This window comes from Amblyraja radiata, chromosome 2, assembly GCF_010909765.2.
Source record: "Amblyraja radiata isolate CabotCenter1 chromosome 2, sAmbRad1.1.pri, whole genome shotgun sequence".
Lineage (NCBI taxonomy): Eukaryota > Metazoa > Chordata > Chondrichthyes > Rajiformes > Rajidae > Amblyraja > Amblyraja radiata.
In genome coordinates this window covers 96,995,238-97,012,797 of record NC_045957.1, presented here as the reverse complement: position 1 = coordinate 97,012,797, position 17,560 = coordinate 96,995,238, and the positions used below count along the sequence as shown (strand labels likewise).

Genomic DNA, 17,560 nt, shown 5'->3' with positions numbered 1-17,560 from the left:
GAGGTCGCACATAGAGTATTGTTTTCATTTTTTGTCACTCTGCTTTTGGAAAGTTGTTATTAAGCTGGAAAGGGTGCAAAGACGACGAGAGATAGACAGGATTTTATTCCTTGGAGCACAGGAGGCTGAAAGGTGATCTTTAATAGAGGTGTATAAAATCATGAGGGGAATAGAACGGATGAAAGCACAGAATATTTTTCCTAGAAAAGGTTTGTGAGTGGAGTAAGATTTAATAGGAACCTGAGTCAAAGTAAATTTTATTCGTCACATGTACCCGAAGGTGCAGTGAAATTAATTTGCCAGCAGCGATACACTTAAAAAGAACACACAATCTATATTACTAAAAGTCTGATCTTGACCGCTTTTGGCCCGCTGTGCTGCGATTTCCGAGAGAACGCCGCCACCTACGGCCGTCATTTTTGGCCATCTCGCTCAGAGCCCCCCTCCGCCTTCAGGGACCGGAGGATTTTCCCCGTCGATGAAAAATCAGAGAGATATTAATGTTTTTTTTTAAATCACCATTCTCTCTGCTGCCCCCGCTGGCGGCAGGGGGGGAGGGACTACCAAACTCGGAAGTGTAATCCCTCACTCAGTCTCTGCCAGACCCAGGAAGCGAGAGGGTCACTGCTCTCTGAGCTGCGAATAACACTGAACGCATATGACTACTCCACGGTGAGTCCCCTCGATGCGGCTGTAAGGTGGCTGCTGCCCAATTGTTTGCCTTGCCTTTTTTTAAAGTTTGTGTTCACAAAATGAATGTTGGTTGTCAGGTGGCTGCAGCCAAATTGTTTGCCTCACCTTTTAAAAAGTTTGTGTTCACAAAATGAATTTTGGTTGTCAGGTGGCTGCAGCCAAATTGTTTGCCTCGCCTTTTATAAAGTTTATGTTCACAAAATGAATTTTGGTTGTCGGGTGGCTGCAGCCAAATTGTTTGCCTTGGCTTGGCTTTTAAAATCGTTGCAACAGTTGGCTACCAGCCCAAGAATCCATTCATCCCACAATGTCTATACTAGCCCTCTGGAAACCAGTACCTTCGGCCTGCAACACCCATACTAGCGCAACAGATAGCCCCCCCCCCCATGGCGAGCAATATTGGAATTGGTGGAGAGGTGGAATATTGCGTTGGTGACCAGCCCTCCCGTGTGATGCTGGGACCCAACGGGTCCCACTTAGTCTAATACACAATAAAATTTAACACAAATATCCACCACATCATTCTTCACTGTGATGGAAGGCAACAAAGTTCAGCCAGTCCACCTCCTTGTTCGCGGAGATAAACCCTTTGTAGTCGCTGCTACGGACGGCCCGATGTACAGGCCCTCTCGTCGGGATGATTGAAACTCTGACGTCGGGACGGTCGAACACACTCCGCGGCTTGGAGGTCCCGAATCGGCACTTTCCTACCGGAGACCACAGCTTCAGGATGTTATAGGCCGCAGGTGCAATTTTAGGCCGCAGGTGCAATTTTAGGCCGCAAGTGCAATTTTATCACACAGAGGCCAGTGGGTATGTGGAACGGGCTGCCAGAGGAGGTAGTTAAGGCATGTACAATAACAACATTTAAAAAAACCTTTGGACATATACATAGATAGGAAATGTTTAGAGGGATATGGGCCAAATGCAGGCAAATGGGACTAGCTTAGATGGGGCACCTTGGTCGGCAAGGTCAAGGCTGACCAAAAGGTACCTTTCTATGCTGTACGATTCCTTAATTATATGATATGTAAACTGGATTAGGAATTGGTTTAATCACATATGATGAAAGTTTCTAACATTTATTTTTAGTTGATGAAAGAAATAAAGTATTCATCCCAAGGATACTTTAGGGTTTGATGTGGTAACGTATGATTTAGCTAAACCCACACATATCTTATTTGCAAAATCAAAGGAGGTCGAAATTCACGATTTTCAAATTGATTTCATGGCCACATCGTAAACAGTTTTAACATAAGGGATGGAATAAAAAGACAAAACAGTTAACAGTTTAGAAGGAGATACATCATTCAGAGGACATTGCTCTCAATGTTCAGCAGGCCCAAATTAATTATCACTCTCAGAGATGAATCACAAACAATAAAAATCTGAACTTCTTAACAAGCTACAGAGAGCATCAAGATTGGAAGGTAACAATAAGGCTAAATCAGAGAAAGAAAACACAGTACTGTTGCTTATTCACAGATTAAAGAAAATAGCCTAGAAACTCAACAGCACCGCATATTGCAGCTGATGCACTACTCCAACGAACTGAGATGCGAAACTACTGCCAAAAGTAGGACTTCGTAGAAGAAAATGCAACTTTGAATTGCACATTTAAATGTGCCCTATTCATCACACAACATAGCAGTGGATAGAATGTAATCATGGACCAAATTTCTGAGCATTATCAAAAGAGGCAGACGACTATATATCTGGTGGTCCCCAAATAATTCCTAGCTGTCGACCTGTACTATCTCAATTTTCAATTCCGCATCAGAGATGCAGGTGCTAGCTATCAGATCTGTCTCAGCACACCTCATGACCATCCACCCCAGCTGCTCCCATCCGTTTCTGGCCAAGAATCCATTGCAGCTGCCATTTGGGAGATCCAGCCACGATACCATTACATGCAAGTTTCACCCTCGACTCCAAAGATTTAATCGTTGTGGAATGCCACTTATAAAAGAGCAAACAAGGGTTACTCCCCATTGTCAAACAGGCACACAACCCCACTTCACTGCAGTTTACATGCAAGTTGAACTTCCAGACCAACAAACATATCTAGAGTAGTTCTCATACAAATAAAAGAGGAGCTGTAATATTTAATTTCATGACAGCCTTCAAGCATGGTGCAAAGTATTTAACCTATAAAAATTATGATTTAAATGGATCACTGAAGTTAATGCATTGAAATTAAGTAGCAGGGTTCATTGGTCAGGGTATCACTTGGCAAAGGAGTATGACACCCAGACACCCAGATATACATCTCCCAGATGTACTGGAGGACAGAGGAACTGAAAGAAATGTTCATTAGGAGAGAAATAGTATTGGGTAGGCTAATGGGACTGAAGGATGACAATGGGGTTAGGTTAGGGGGAGGTACAGCGAGACCTGGGTGTCCTTGGACACCGGTCACCTGGGCCTGATGGTCTGCATCCCAGGGTCCTCAGTGAGGTGGCTCTAGAAATAGTGGACTCATTGGTGATCATTTTCCAATGTTCAATAGATTCAGGATCAGTTCCTGTGGATTGGAGGTTAGCTAATGTTATCCCACTTTTCAAGAAAGGAGCGAGAGAGAAAACGGGGAATTACAGACCAGTTAGCCTGACTTCGGTGGTTGGAAAGATGCTGGAGTCAATTATTAAAGAAGTAATAATGTGGCATTTGGATAGCAGTAAAAGGATTAGTCCAAGTCAACATGGATTTATGAAGGGGGAATCGTGCTTGGCTAATCCTCTGGAATTTTTTGAGGATGTGACAAGTAAAATGGATGAAGGGGTGCCAGTGGATGGAGTGTATCTAGACTTTCAGAAAGTCTTTGATAAGGTCCACACGGGAGACTGGTGACTATAATTAGAACACATGGTATTGGGGGTAGGGTGTTGACATAGATAGAAAATTGGTTGGCAGACCGGAAGCAAAGAGTAGGAGTGAACGGGTCCTTTTCAGAATGGCAGGCAGTGGCGAGTGGAGTGCCGCAAGGCTCGGTGTTGGTGCCGCAACTGTTTACCATATATATTAATGATTTGGAAGAGGGAATTAGGAGCAACACTAGCAAGTTTGCGGATGACACAAAGCTGGGTGGCAGTGTGAACTGTGAAGAGGATGTTAGGAGGTTGCAGGGTGACCTGGACAGGTTGAGTGAGTGGGCAGATGCGTGGCAGATGCAGTATAATATAGATAAATGTGAGGTTATCCATTTTGGCGGCAAAAACAAGGGGGGGATTATTATCTCAATGGGGTTAGGTTAGGTAAGGGGGAGGTACAGCGAGACCTGGGTGTCCTTGTACACCGGTCACTGAAAGTTGGCGTACAGGTACGGCAGGCAGTGAAGAAAGCTAATGGAATGTTGGCCTTCATAACAAGAGGATTTCAGTATAGGAGTAAAGAGGTTCTTCTGCAGTTGCATAGGGCTCTGGTGAGACCACATCTGGAGTATTGTGTACAGTTTTGGTCTCCTAATTTGAGGAAGGACATCCTTGTGATTGAGGCAGTGCAGTGTAGGTTCACGAGATAGATCCCTGGGATGGCGGGACTGTCATATGAGGAAAGATTGAAAAGACTAGGCTTGTATTCACTGGAGTTTAGAAGGATGAGGGGATATCTTATAGAAACATATAAAATTATAAAAGGACTGGACAAGCTAGATGCAGGAAAAATGTTCCCAATGTTGGGCGAGTCCAGAACCAGGGGCCACAGTCTTAGAATAATGGGGAAGTCATTTAAGACTGAGGTGAGAAAAAACCTTTTCACCCAGAGGGTTGTGAATTTATGAAATTTCCTGCCACAGAGGGCAGTGGAGGCCAAGTCACTGAATGGATTTAAGACAGAGTTAGATAGAGCTCTAGGGGCTAGTGGAGTCAAGGGATATGGGGAGAAGGCAGGCACAGGTTATTGATGGGGGATGATCAGCCATGATCACAATGAATGGCGGTGCTGGCTCGAAGGGCCGAATGGCCTCCTCCTGCACCTATTTTCTATGTTTCTATGTTTCTATGAAACCGAATAATGCAATCATTCAAATTAAGTCGTTCCAATTAAGTCACACATTTCAATTAGTTGTTTTATATTTAGTCCAAATATACAATACTTTGAAAGGTGGTGTGCCATTCATTCCCTTCGTTTTGGAAGATCAGTTTTAGGAAAACACTTTCTTCACTCCAACATACAGCCAGCCTTTCCAATATAATGTTTTATAATTCAATGCAACCATGAAAAACCATTATAACTCTGCAATGCATGCAGGAGTATGTTACAAATTTCCGTGCCAACACATGATGGCATGTGAATATTGGGAATATTCAGGAGGTCAAACGCTTTCTTGTGACCATCTGCTTTACCTTTGATCTCACTACTGAACTCCAGCAGCTGAATAAGGTTGGCTTGGCCCCCTCAACTCTATGCCAGCCATTGCTGGTGCATCAAGCATGACCACAGTGTTTATTTTACTTTACAGTATTTTTTTGTTTTTAATTCAGTATTGAAATTATTTAAGTAATAAAAAATAATTTAAATGTTTCAACTGTTTGCAAGTGCGTCTGCTGGCAGCATTGCAGTGTGTCTGCAGGGTGAGTGTGGTGGTCACTGTAAGGCCTGATTTGATGGTTGCTTTGATGGCCTCATCCAATTTGATACTAATATTTTTTTTATCATTGATTAAAAATCCTTGACATGTGTGCACGCATCTATTTATCTCTATACTTACAAAACTCTGCTCTTGGATGTGTATTTATTTGTGTGTGTGTTTGTGTGTAATCACATCTTCGCGAAAAAACTACGCGGTAACGGTAAAATGTTTACATATTCCGGCAGACATTTTCCTCCTGGAGTCCAAAATCGCCTTATTTGAAAGTGTCATGCTTTATTTCTCGATTTATTAATGAAAATGTATAACAATCTGACAAAACTTTGTATTTAAAAACGACTGTCTTTCGCTGATGACATCACAATGGGTCTGCGTACCTTCTTCCTCGTGCTGCGAGTGACGTCACCGCCCACCCCTCCCTCCTCCATCCGGTTATTCAAAAGATGCAGTCGGAGATGAAGTCGGACCCTGGACTGAAGACCAAAGATCATAGCTGAAGACTGCGGCGGCCCAACTCGCGGTCCTTTGGTCAACGCTCGCCCGCTCGTCGCCACGCCGCCTGACTCACGGTCCTCGTGTCGGCGCATGGTGGGGAGGTTGCTGACGTTCTCTGCCTTTGTCGCTGCCCTCTGTCTTCTGCCTCTGCCCTATGTCTCTGCCTCTGCCCTCTGTCTCTGTCTTCTGCCCCTGCCCTCTCTACTCCCTCCCCCTCCATCTCTAGCCGCGCCTGTGAGTTGGGGGAAATGCATGAGTGGATAGGGCGGGGATGTGGTAAAAGGAGCGAGTGAATAATATTAATATTATATCAAGGCGGATGGTTAGTGTGTGCGTGTGTGTGGGAGGTGGTTAGTGTGTGTGTGACGCCGCAGACCCCCCCCCCCCCTGCAACTGCACGTTGAGGGGATGGGACCCAACGGGTCCCACTTGGTTTAGTATACTATTAAAAATCTCATCATGTTTGTCTGTCTGTGAGATCAAGGAACACAATAGCGCAAATCTTACTCAGCTTTTTCCCGTGGTCTTAAGTATCAAGTTTCTTCACATTTTATGTTATTCATGTTTGATGTTATGACTTTTCTAGCAGCTTCCAGTGATTATGTCACAATGGCATCTCACAGTCGTCTATTTACAATGGGATCTCATTTACACACGCTGCAGTGAACATTCCGACAACTGGAAATGACATCACAATGTGATCTCTGCTGCCAATACAGAAGCTATGAGGGTTGACGGAGTGGGGAATGGGAAGAGAAGAAATGTTATTTAAACATTGTCTTTAGTGGGGGAGTACGAAAGGGGAGAGGTGAGGAAGGGAGTGACTGAGGGTAGGGAAAAGGAGAGGGAGGGAGAGGTGACAGAGAGACAATGGGATCAGCAGCTTCAAGGGGAGTAAGGAGAGAGTGAGATTTTTGCCCCCCCCCCCCCACATGGGAAGGATTGATTGGCTCCATGGAGTGCCGACGCCGACTCAAAAGTTGAGTCCATCCATTGACTCCGGGAAGCGCTCACTGCCCCCCCCCCCCCTCTTGGGAAGGGTTGATTGGCTCAAGGGAGTGCCAACGCCGACCCAAAAGTCGAGTCCATTCATTGGCTTCGGAAAGCGGCGACTGCCCCCACCCCCCCCCCCCCACCCCCACGTGGGAAGGATTAATTGCGTTGGGGGAATGGGTGAGTGGTGGCAACGGGTTGCATTGGGGAAACGGGGCACAACGGGTCAGGGGGGTAGGGAGGGGAGAGAGGTTATGGAGGGTGGGAGGAAATGACTGAGGGTAGGGAGTGACTGAGGGGACGATAAAGGAGAGGGAGGGAGAGGTGAAGGAGGGAGAGGTGAAGGAGGGAGTGGAGGAGGTGAGGGTAGAGAAGAGGGAGGGTTAAGAGGTGGGGGAGGGAGTGTTGGGGGTTGAGGCGAAATGAGCTGCACCTGCGCAGTTAGGGGCTATGGGTGAGTGGTGGAATATTGCTTTGGGCGAATGGGTTACATTGGGGGAACGGGTGATGGGGCTGATGGCGAGTTCGGGGACCAGCCCTCCCATTAGACGCCATGCTCCCCCGCATTGGGGGACGGGACCCAACGGGTCCCACTTGGTCCAGTATACTATTAAAAGTCTTGTCTTGTTTGTCTGTCTGTCTGTGAGATCAAGGAACTACGCCAAAACGGTACACAATAGCACGAACATTTTTGCAAAATCTTACTCAACTTTTTCTCGTGGTCGTCAGTATCATATTTCTTCACATTTGATGTTATATTTCACAAGTTATTGATATTTAAAGTTTAAAAAAAGCCAACTTTGAAAACAACTGCCTGTGAGAGTGAGACTTTTCTAGCAGCTTCCTGTGATGATCTCTGTTGCCAAGACAGACGTTATGAGGGTTGACGGAGTAGGGGACGGGAGGAGAAGAAATGTTATTTAAACATTGTCTTTAGTGGGGGAGTGCGAAAGGGGAGAGGTGAGGGAGGTAGTGACTAAGGGTAGGGTAAAGTAGTGGGAGGGAGAGGTGACAGAGAGAAAATGGGATCAGCAGTTTCAAGGGAATTAAGGAGAGTGAGATTTTTGCCCCCCCCCCCAACATGGGAAGGATTGATTGGCTCAAGGGAGCGCTGACACTGACCCAAAGGTCGAGTTCATTCATTGGCTCCGGGAAGCGCTGACTGCCCCCTCCCCCCCACATGGGAAAGATTAATTGCGTTGGGGGAACGGATTGCGTTGGGAAATGGGTGAGTGGTGGAATATTGCGTTGAGGAAATGGGGCCCAACGGGTCAGGCGGGTAGGGAGGGGAGAGGAGTTATGGAGGATGGGAGGGAGTGACTGAGGGTAATGAGTGACTGAGGGCAAGGGAAAGGAGAGGAAGGGAGAGGTGAAGGAGGGAGTGGAGGAGGGGAGGATGTGAGGGGGGTGAAGAGGAGGGGGAGGGAGTGTTTGGGGATGAGGGGAAATGAGCCATGCCTGTGCAGTTAGGGCTGTGGGTGAGTGGTGGAATATTGCGTTGGGCGAACGGGTTACGTTGGGGGAACGGGTGATGGGGGTGATTGACTCCGGGGGAGGGGGGCTTGTCTCCAGGGTGAGCGCCGACGCCGCGTTCGGGGACCAGCCCTCCTGTGTGACGCCGCACCCCCCACGTGGGGGGACGGGGCCTAACGGGTCCCAATTGATCTAGTTACATATAAAATGGTTGGAAACCATGAAGCATATCATTCAATTCCATGACCTTGTGCAAGAAGTGACAAAAGTGAACATTTACTGCAGAACATTTGCAGTAGGCAAGTCTTTAAACACCTCTAAGTTCTAATGTTCTGTTTAAAACACTCTAAAATATTAAAGGTTTTCTAGAAACACTCCTTTACAAAATTTGCAAAGAAATTAATATTAAGTTGTCTCAAAGTGTTAAGCTTGGTAAAATTAGCAATAGCAGCACTTTCCCATCCTTCACTACTTAGCATACTTGATTTCACACACTTAACTATTGAAGTGCTTTATTACTTTAATGGAATCAAATATAAACCATGTGATATAGATGCATATCTATTTTATTTCAACGTATTAACCAACGGCAAATATGACTGTGGGATGTGCTTTCAACTTATAACTGTGTCCCAAAACAGCTCAACTATCACGGAAACCATTGTCTATGATTTTATCACCTCTGCATTTGATTGCTACCTCTGACCCCTCCACCTTCCATAAACTTGAGAAGGCGAGTGACCCAGACCCGATACATCATCTATCGATGTCTTCCAGAGATTCTGCCTGACCCGCTGATTTACTCCAGCACTTTGAGTTTTTATCCCTCGAGAACTTGAGCCCGTCTGAAACTCTGCTGCCTATATAACTCTACCAAAAGATAATAACGCATTGCATTTGTGGTTGCCAACCTACTTTGCCCACCATTCCTTAACTTTAAATTTCCATCCTTGCTTTTAGATCTCTCCATGACCTTGGCTCTAACATCCTCCAGCTTTAACACCCTTCAGGTTGTTCCAAATATGGCTGCCTGGGCTCTGAACTTCACATTCGCTCTTTAAATCGTTCTTTTCTCCAATACAACTCTCCTTGAATCCTACCCCTTTCCATATAACCATATAACAATTACAGCACGGAAACAGGCCATCTCGGCCCTTCTAGTCCATGCCGAACACTTACTCTCACCTAGACCCATCTACCTGCACTCAGACCATAACCCTCCATTCCTTTCCTGTCCATATACCTATCCAATTTATTTTTAAATGATAAAAACGAACCTGCCTTCACCACTTCCACTGGAAGCTCATTCCACACAGCTACCACTCTCTGAGTAAAGAAGGTCCCCCTCATGTTGCCCCTAAACATTTGTCCCTTAATTCTCAAATCATGTCCTCTTGTTTGAAACTTCCCTACTCTCAATGGAAAAAGCTTATCCACGTCAACTGTGTCTATCCCTCTCATAATTTTAGAGACCTCTATCAAGTCCCCCCTTAACCTTCTGCGCTCCAAAGAATAAAGACCTCTTGTTCAACCTTTCTCTGTAACTTAGGTGCTGAAACCCAGGCAACATTCTAATAAATCTCCTCTGTACTCTCTCTATTTCAACCAAGGTATTTCTCATTCATCCTGATATGCAAGTCAATTTTGGTTGGTAATGATCCTGCAAAGTGCCTTAGGATATTTTACAAGGTTGAAAGGAATATATAAATACTAGTTGTTGCTGTTTTGAACATCCAAGTCAGAATATCAGAGGTCCCCTGTCTCCATCATGAAGCTGACCACATAAAAACTAGGAACTTCTCACTATTGTAATAATAACGCTTCTGTATCATCTGAAGAGCCGATGGGAATTATCAAGGGAATACTGGTTAAGGTGTGGAAAAATATTTGGTTTGGGTTATGTCCAAGACTAAAACATCAAAGTACAAGTCAAAATAAATAAATCTGTAGTTGCTGGAAATCTGAATCAAAAACAGAAAACACTGGAAACACAGCAGGTCAGCAGTATCTGTGGAAAGAAGAGGAATTGGTATTTCAAAGATTTCAAAGGTCTTTTATTGTCATGTGTACCAATTAAGATATAGTGATATTCAAATTGCAAATTGAGGCTGAAGACACTTTTTCAGAACCACATTGCCCAATATATTCAATAGTCAAATATAAGGAATGGACATAATCAATTGAATTTCCAATGAGCAAATAAAAAAATATTTGCAATACACTGTTGTTGGGAACAAGACTCGCAAGTTCATGGAAAAATATATGCATTTTCTGTGCACTGTTGCTACCAACGTCATAGGAAATACATCAGGCATGTCTTAAGCCTTATTATTCAGATGTTTAGAACTAAATATATATAAGAGACATTTACTTTTACTGTAGATGTATGGAAATTGATTTAGTATTAACGTTATGCAGTAAAAACACTTTCATCAGAGCAGTAACCAACTGTTACTGGGCCAAAAGAAAGGCAGAGAGGACCCTGCTGAGCATTTCTGTCCAGTGACAGGCAGGGCTTATTAGTTCCATTTGCTAGGCAATCTTCCAGCTTTGTGGAAATTATACAGAAACAATAAACAAGAAAACCTTGTTACGAATAATTTGAAGATGATTTTAAATTCATGCAAATCCTGTTAGTTTTTGGTTGAATTAATTAGTTAATTTTTAAATCCACAATTTGGTTTATGCAAGGTGAGACCTTGCATAAATAGCAACCAGAAATTAACTCACTACACAACACAAAATAGCAACCAGAAATGAACTCACTACACAACACAAATCAAACCAAAACCCAAGCTACCTACTCCTGGTTTTAACAGCACTTGAAGAGCGAATGACATCCAACCGTTCATGTGAAATGAGTCACTTATTTAAATTGTTTAATGAGGTTGCATTTTATCTCACATCAAACTTTACAGTTGAAGTGCTTCCTCCAGCTCCCTTCACCTGTGTCTTATTTGACAGTCTTGGAACTACCCTTCACTTGAATACTGTCCCCTCATTAGCTCTGGCATGGTGGACCAAATTCCCCACCTCTAAATCTATTACTCTTGGGTGAGGTCTTGTCCAAAGGCTTCCCCATCTGACAGGAAATCAACTCTGTCAGTCAGGCTAGATTCCAAGTGGTGAAAATTCTTTGACAAAAAAATAGCAACCAGAAATTAACTCACTACACAACACAAACCAATTCCCACCCACAATTGAAACTATTGGCAACTAAATACTGGTCCAAAAAGCCAGTAGTTAGACATGTCAAGTCGAGCATAGTCCAGAATGCTGTGACTGCTCATTAGCTTAGTCTCGTGTCTGAAGAAACATAACCTTCCAGTATCAAAAGTGAACTGTTTAGAACCATATGTGACCCACTTCACATGAATGGTTTGGATGTCAATCACTAATCAAGCTGCTGTTAAAACCAGAAGTATGCAGGTTGGATTTCGGTTTGAGATTTTTTCTTTGGTACTTTGAATTACCCAAATTTGGGGTTGTAAATTAACTCATTAATTTAAAAGAGATTTTATGAATTACACCCCACCTACACTATGGAATAAACTTAGAAGACCTAGTTGAAGGGAACTCCAGGTAAAAAAAATGTAGAAAAGTAATATTTACTTTAGTTAAATTGCAGCAATTTAAAAAACTCAGTCGGCATACTCACTTCCGATGGAAAAACAGCTTAAAGTACATAAATAAATGTTGTGCTTCATAAGTTCATAATTCATAGGAGCAGAAGTAGGCCATTCCACCATTCAATCATGGCTGATCTATCTTTCCCTCTCAACCCCATTCATTCTCCTGCCTTCTCCCCATAACCCTTTACACCGTTACTAATCAAGTATGTGTCAATCCCCACCTTAAAAATACCCAATGACTTGGCCTTCACAGCTGTCTGTGGCAAAGAATTCCACAGATTCACCGCCCTCTAACTACATAAATTCCTCCTCATCTCCTTTCTAAAGGTATTATCATGAGGCTATGCCCTCTGGTTCTAAACTCTCCCAATAGTGGATACATCCACTCCACATCCACTCCATCCAGTCCTTTCACTAAGTTTCAATGAGGTTCCCCTTCATCCTTCTAAACCCCAGCGAGTACAGGCCCAGTGCCTTTAAACGCTCATCATACGTTAACCCAGTTGTACTTATACCTCCCATTTATACCAGTTCTCGACCCATTTCATATTTCTTTGAAACATTGAAATCATACCATTAAATTACGTCTGTGGACTTTATTTTAGTTACTATTTTCATTCAACTGTTAATGCACTGTTACTCAGTTATTCATTGAACCTCTCCGGGGGTACAGTTGAATTGGATTTGCAAAGCCCTCTATAGTAATAGATGAGTCTGGCGTCAGGGATTGAGCGGATAGTCAGCAAATCCCAGATTTGGCAGAAAGGTAGATTTGAGATCCCAGCATGAAGGCTAGAAATAGGAGTAGTTTGAACTTATCCAGCAAGTTAAAGAGGCTCCTGAGCTGACAGCCTTTTGTCTTCTTTTTACCTTATTTCACTTGCCAGGCTTTGTCCAGGCCCCCACCTCTCTTCCAGCTTTCTCCAGCAACGCTATAATCAGTCTGAAGAAGTCCCAACCGAAACTTTGCTTATCCGTGACCTCCAGAGACGCTGCCCAGCCCGCTGAGTTACTCCAGCACTTTGTGTTCTACTCAAGGTTCCAGTATCGGTGGTTCCTTATGTCTCCGTAACACATACTTCACTGCTTTTATAAACTTCAGTGAATAGTGTGCCAAACAATCTCAACACCTCAACTTGAAACAATAATTAACCCCTACGGAGGGCAAATGTAATCCAACTTGTTCATGGGAAAGCTGCAATTATACAATTAAAATCTGCTTCAAAAATTACTATTGGAATTTGCCAGTTTTCAGTGGCTACTGTTCTTAAGCAGCTTAGTATCTTTCTAAGTGCAGAGCCTCGTGCATGTAAATTCTAGAGTCCAACGGCCATATTTTAATCAATAAAATGTATCAGGTAGGAAGGTGAGGTTTTCAAACATTCCAAAAGCAGGTGGGTTAAGAATTTAGATTAGTTTAGTTTAGTTTAGTTTAGTTTAGAGATACCGCGCGGAAACAGGCCCTTCGGCCCACCGGCTCCGCACCAACCAGCGATCCCCGCACATTTACGCTATACTACACACTCTAGGGACAATTTTACATTTTTTGCAAGCCAATTTACCTACATACCTGTATGTCTCTGGAGTGTGGGAGGAAACCAAAGATCTTGCAGAAAACCCACGGGGTCACCGGGAGAACGTACAAACTCCGTACAGACAGTACCTGTAGTCGGGATCGAATCTTGTCACCCTCGTGCTGCTCCTTCTCCTGATCCCACAAGAGGAACCTGCTGCTCTGGGAATTCATCCCCAGGTCAGAGTGCACCGCACAGCTGCTACATAAGCAGCACATTTGGTGGTGCTAAATGTGCTGCTTTGTTGCAGCAGTGTGATTTATGCTCTCTCTGCAACTTTGCTCACCCTCAAGTAAGGAGAAAGGCCCAACAACAGTAATCACATCAGGGTTTCCCTACTGTGTGCAACAGAAAAGCCATTGGCTGTGTTCTCTTCAGCTATCTCCCCCCCTTGGACCAAATGATGACTCCCAGAGTGGTAATGCAGATTTTGCTCATTAAGAGGTACAGTGGACATGATCATTACACAATAAATCAAAGAAAAAAAAATTGATAATGCAACACCAACCACCTTATGTGATCTTTTTCAACCACACAAAACCCATTGACTCTGTCAACTAAGAGGACCTAGGCACTTCAAATCATCATGCCTGCAATGCTGTAAATTTCCAAATTAAATTAGGTTAATCATCTAAATCTACTGGCAGGATAGGGGAACCAATCAGCCTCAGTCTGATGAAGGGTGTCGACCCGAAACGTCACTCGCTGTGTTACTTCAGCATTTTGTGTCTATCTTCGGTGTAAGCTAGCATCTGCAGTTCCTCCTTACACATGGAAGAACCAATGTCAGTGCCTGAGACTGATCCCATTCAAATATCTCCAGTGAGTAGGCCATATTGTCCACATGCCCTGTTCCCTGATTCTCACCACACCTCAGAAATATCCACATATACCATTCACACCAATTTATGGAAATCACTGGCCTGTTATCTCACAAAAAGGAGGAGCACTTGGGAAGGCAGTGAGCATCTTGAGTCTTTACAACAGGAGTATGAAGACATCAGGCCCAAACAGTGGAAGAAGCAGGCACCATCCCATGCACCCGCCCACTCACCTGCCCCACTTATAGCAGTCTGCAAATCCCACACATGCCTCTCCAGTTGCAAGACATCCTTATTCCTGAGAGACTGTCTACATGAAGTGTTGCAGAAGGGACATTGGACTCTGTCTCAAAACTTCAGTTTCATTTATTTCTATTTAGTTAAAATGCTTGTGCATTTATCTTAACCAGCCAGGGATGAATTTCTAAGCATTGAATTCTACTGCTTAGGAGACGGACTTTCAGCAGGTGGTAAATTTACATGCCATATCCTGAACTATCATATGTAGTGATCAAGAGTCACAGATCATGCCATCCTGCTAATTATAGTTTCAAACAGAAGCCAAACTGTGCAGTTCAAAAACAACATCAAGAACCCTTTGCATTGAATAAAACAATCGAGCATTTTCTTTTCCATACATGCACATTCTTTTCTTAATTTTGCCAATATTGTGCAATCCTGTAGATAAGACACTGAAAGATAATAATATGTAAGCATGTAAATATTCAATAGTTTGGTCATAAAATATGATACATTTTTTAAACATTGGCACATTTAAATACATCTGAATATGTCAAGTAGTGAGAACTACAACAGCAGTGCTTTAGTCAACTACTCTCAAATTAATGATTAGCAAAAGCAAATGTTACGAGAATAAACACGTCTGGAAGGGCACCAACATTTTACAGCTGTTAATTCAATCAAGTCAAATGCTTCTGAGCTAATTCAGTGTGACTATCAATTTACAGCATTTCTCAAGCCTTCACAAGTTATTGCTTTTATTGATGAGAAAAATTAATGTAAACTGATTGTCCCGTGGAAAATAAAAATTCCAGCAGTCCCCGGCCAAATTGCTTCCATTCCTTCGTAACCATACCAACAAAGTCAGGAAGCCTATGTGAAAGTGGAAGCCCAAATCTGCCAGCCATTCTATGCCAGAAATTTCCCAATTCTCACGGTGGTGCAGCGGTAGAGTTGTTGCCTTATAGTGCCAGACAGCTGGGTTCAATCCTCACTGCGGGTGCTATTTTATGGAGTTTGTACGGTCTCCCTGTGACCACAAGGGTTTTCCGGTTTCCTCCCACATTCCAAGACGTGCTGGCTTGTAGGTTAATTGTCTCTCTGCAAATCGTCCCTAGTGTGTAGGATAGAACAAGTGTACAGGGATTGCTGGTTGGCGTGGACTCGGTGGGCCAAATGGCCTGTTTCCACGCAGTATCTCTAAACTAAACTAAAATTAAACAATGGTACTGGTGAAGAATGTCTTTGAGGGACATTAAAAGGTAATCTACAAAGTAATTTACAAAAATAAGAGCACTATGGATGCTAGAAATCTGAAATCAGGACAAAATGTTGAATATACTTACTAATGCTATAATTTTTGTAATGGCTTTTGAATGTCTTTTTACCACGTGCAAGAGCTATTTTCAACCTTTTCAAAGACAGGTTGTTCTGGCCCATTTGCGTGCTGGCACTATGTCATATTGACCCAACCACTATCTAGCGATCGAGAGAGAGGGACCAAGACAGACAGATCGTGAGAGACAGAAAGACAGAGAAAGAAACACAGAGTGAGACAGAAAGAGGGAGAGAGAGAGAGACACAGAGAGAGAGAGAGAGAGAGAGAGCGAGAGACAGACAGAGAGAGACAGACAGAGAGAGAGAGAGAGACAGAGAGAGAGACAGACACAGAGAGACAGACAGACACAGACACGGAGACATACAGACACAGACAGACAGACAGAGAGAGAGAGAGAGAGAGAGAGAGAGAGAGAGAGAGAGAGAGAGAGAGAGAGAGAGAGAGAGAGACAGAGAGAGAGAGAGAGACAGAGAGAGAGAGAGACAGAGAGAGAGACAGAGAGAGAGAGAGAGAGAGACAGAGAGAGACAGACAGAGACAGACACAGACAGAGAGTCAGACAGAGAGAGAGCAAAAAAGAGCAATACGTATTATTCACAATGTCAGGTATCTGGATCACACTAATCCATTATTCTTACAGTCAAAATTATTAAAATTAGCAGATTTGGTTGCATTTAAAACAGCACAGATAATGTTTAGGGCCAAAAATTAAAACTTACCTGGAAATATACAAAAATTATACAATGAGCGAGTGGGGGGTTATAATTTAAGAAGAATATTTAATTTTAAGGTACAAAGAGTCCGCATGACCAGAAAAACTTTTTGTATTTCGGTCTGTGGAGTAGGATTGTGGAACAGTTTGATTGTGGAGTTAAAGCAATGTCCAAACATGAACCAGTTCAAAATGACATACATTCACAAGGTACAGGGATGAAGGGGATGGTTGACAAACAGGGGTTGGTGTTTGTTTATTATTTTGTTTATTATTTATTTATGTTTTTTGGTTACTTCATACATATTACTTGTATGTGTATATCAGTTGTATGTATATATATGTTTGTATGCATCTCTAAAAATTGTCTGGGGTATTATTATTATTAATTAATTAATTATTAAATATGGAAGAAGGGTTTAGGGAGAAGGGGTGAGATTAAATAGGTTATTCTTCTTCTCACTCCTTTTCGAACTTGTAAAGAAAAAGTGTTGGACATTTAAATTTTGCTTTATGCTTTTCATTGCTTTGCAAATATTGCCTGGAATGTCCAATTGTTTGACTATTTCGATTTTGTTGTTGTTATTTATTCCTATTTATGTCTTTACATGTTCGGAACAAATAAACAAATACATAATAAACACTAGAGACAGACAGAGAAGAGAGAGAGAGAGAGCGAGAGCGAGGAAGAGAGACAGACACACAGACAGAGAGACAGACAGAGACACTGGGACAGAGACAGAGAGACAGAGAGAGAGGGACAGAGAGAGAGAGAGAGATAGAGAGACTGAGAGAGACAGATAGAGAGAGGCAGAGAGAGACACAGAGAGAGAGAGAGAGAGAGAGAGAGAGAGAGAGAGAGAGAGAGAGAGAGAGAGAGAGAGCCACACAGACACAGAGATACACATGCGGAATTTTGTCGGAACACCCTCCGTATCCAAAGGAAAACACCAACAAACGCATGTAGGGCGGAATTAGGCAGATACCCACTGATAATAAAT

The 17,560-nt window shown here is 43.1% G+C and overlaps 1 protein-coding gene across 1 annotated transcript in view; it reads right to left on the bottom strand.

Moving 5' to 3' along the window:
* Nucleotides 1–17,560, bottom strand: part of plcl2 (phospholipase C like 2) — a 258,870-nt gene that overhangs the window by 217,650 nt on the left and 23,660 nt on the right. The gene's annotated exons all lie outside the window — the stretch shown is intronic.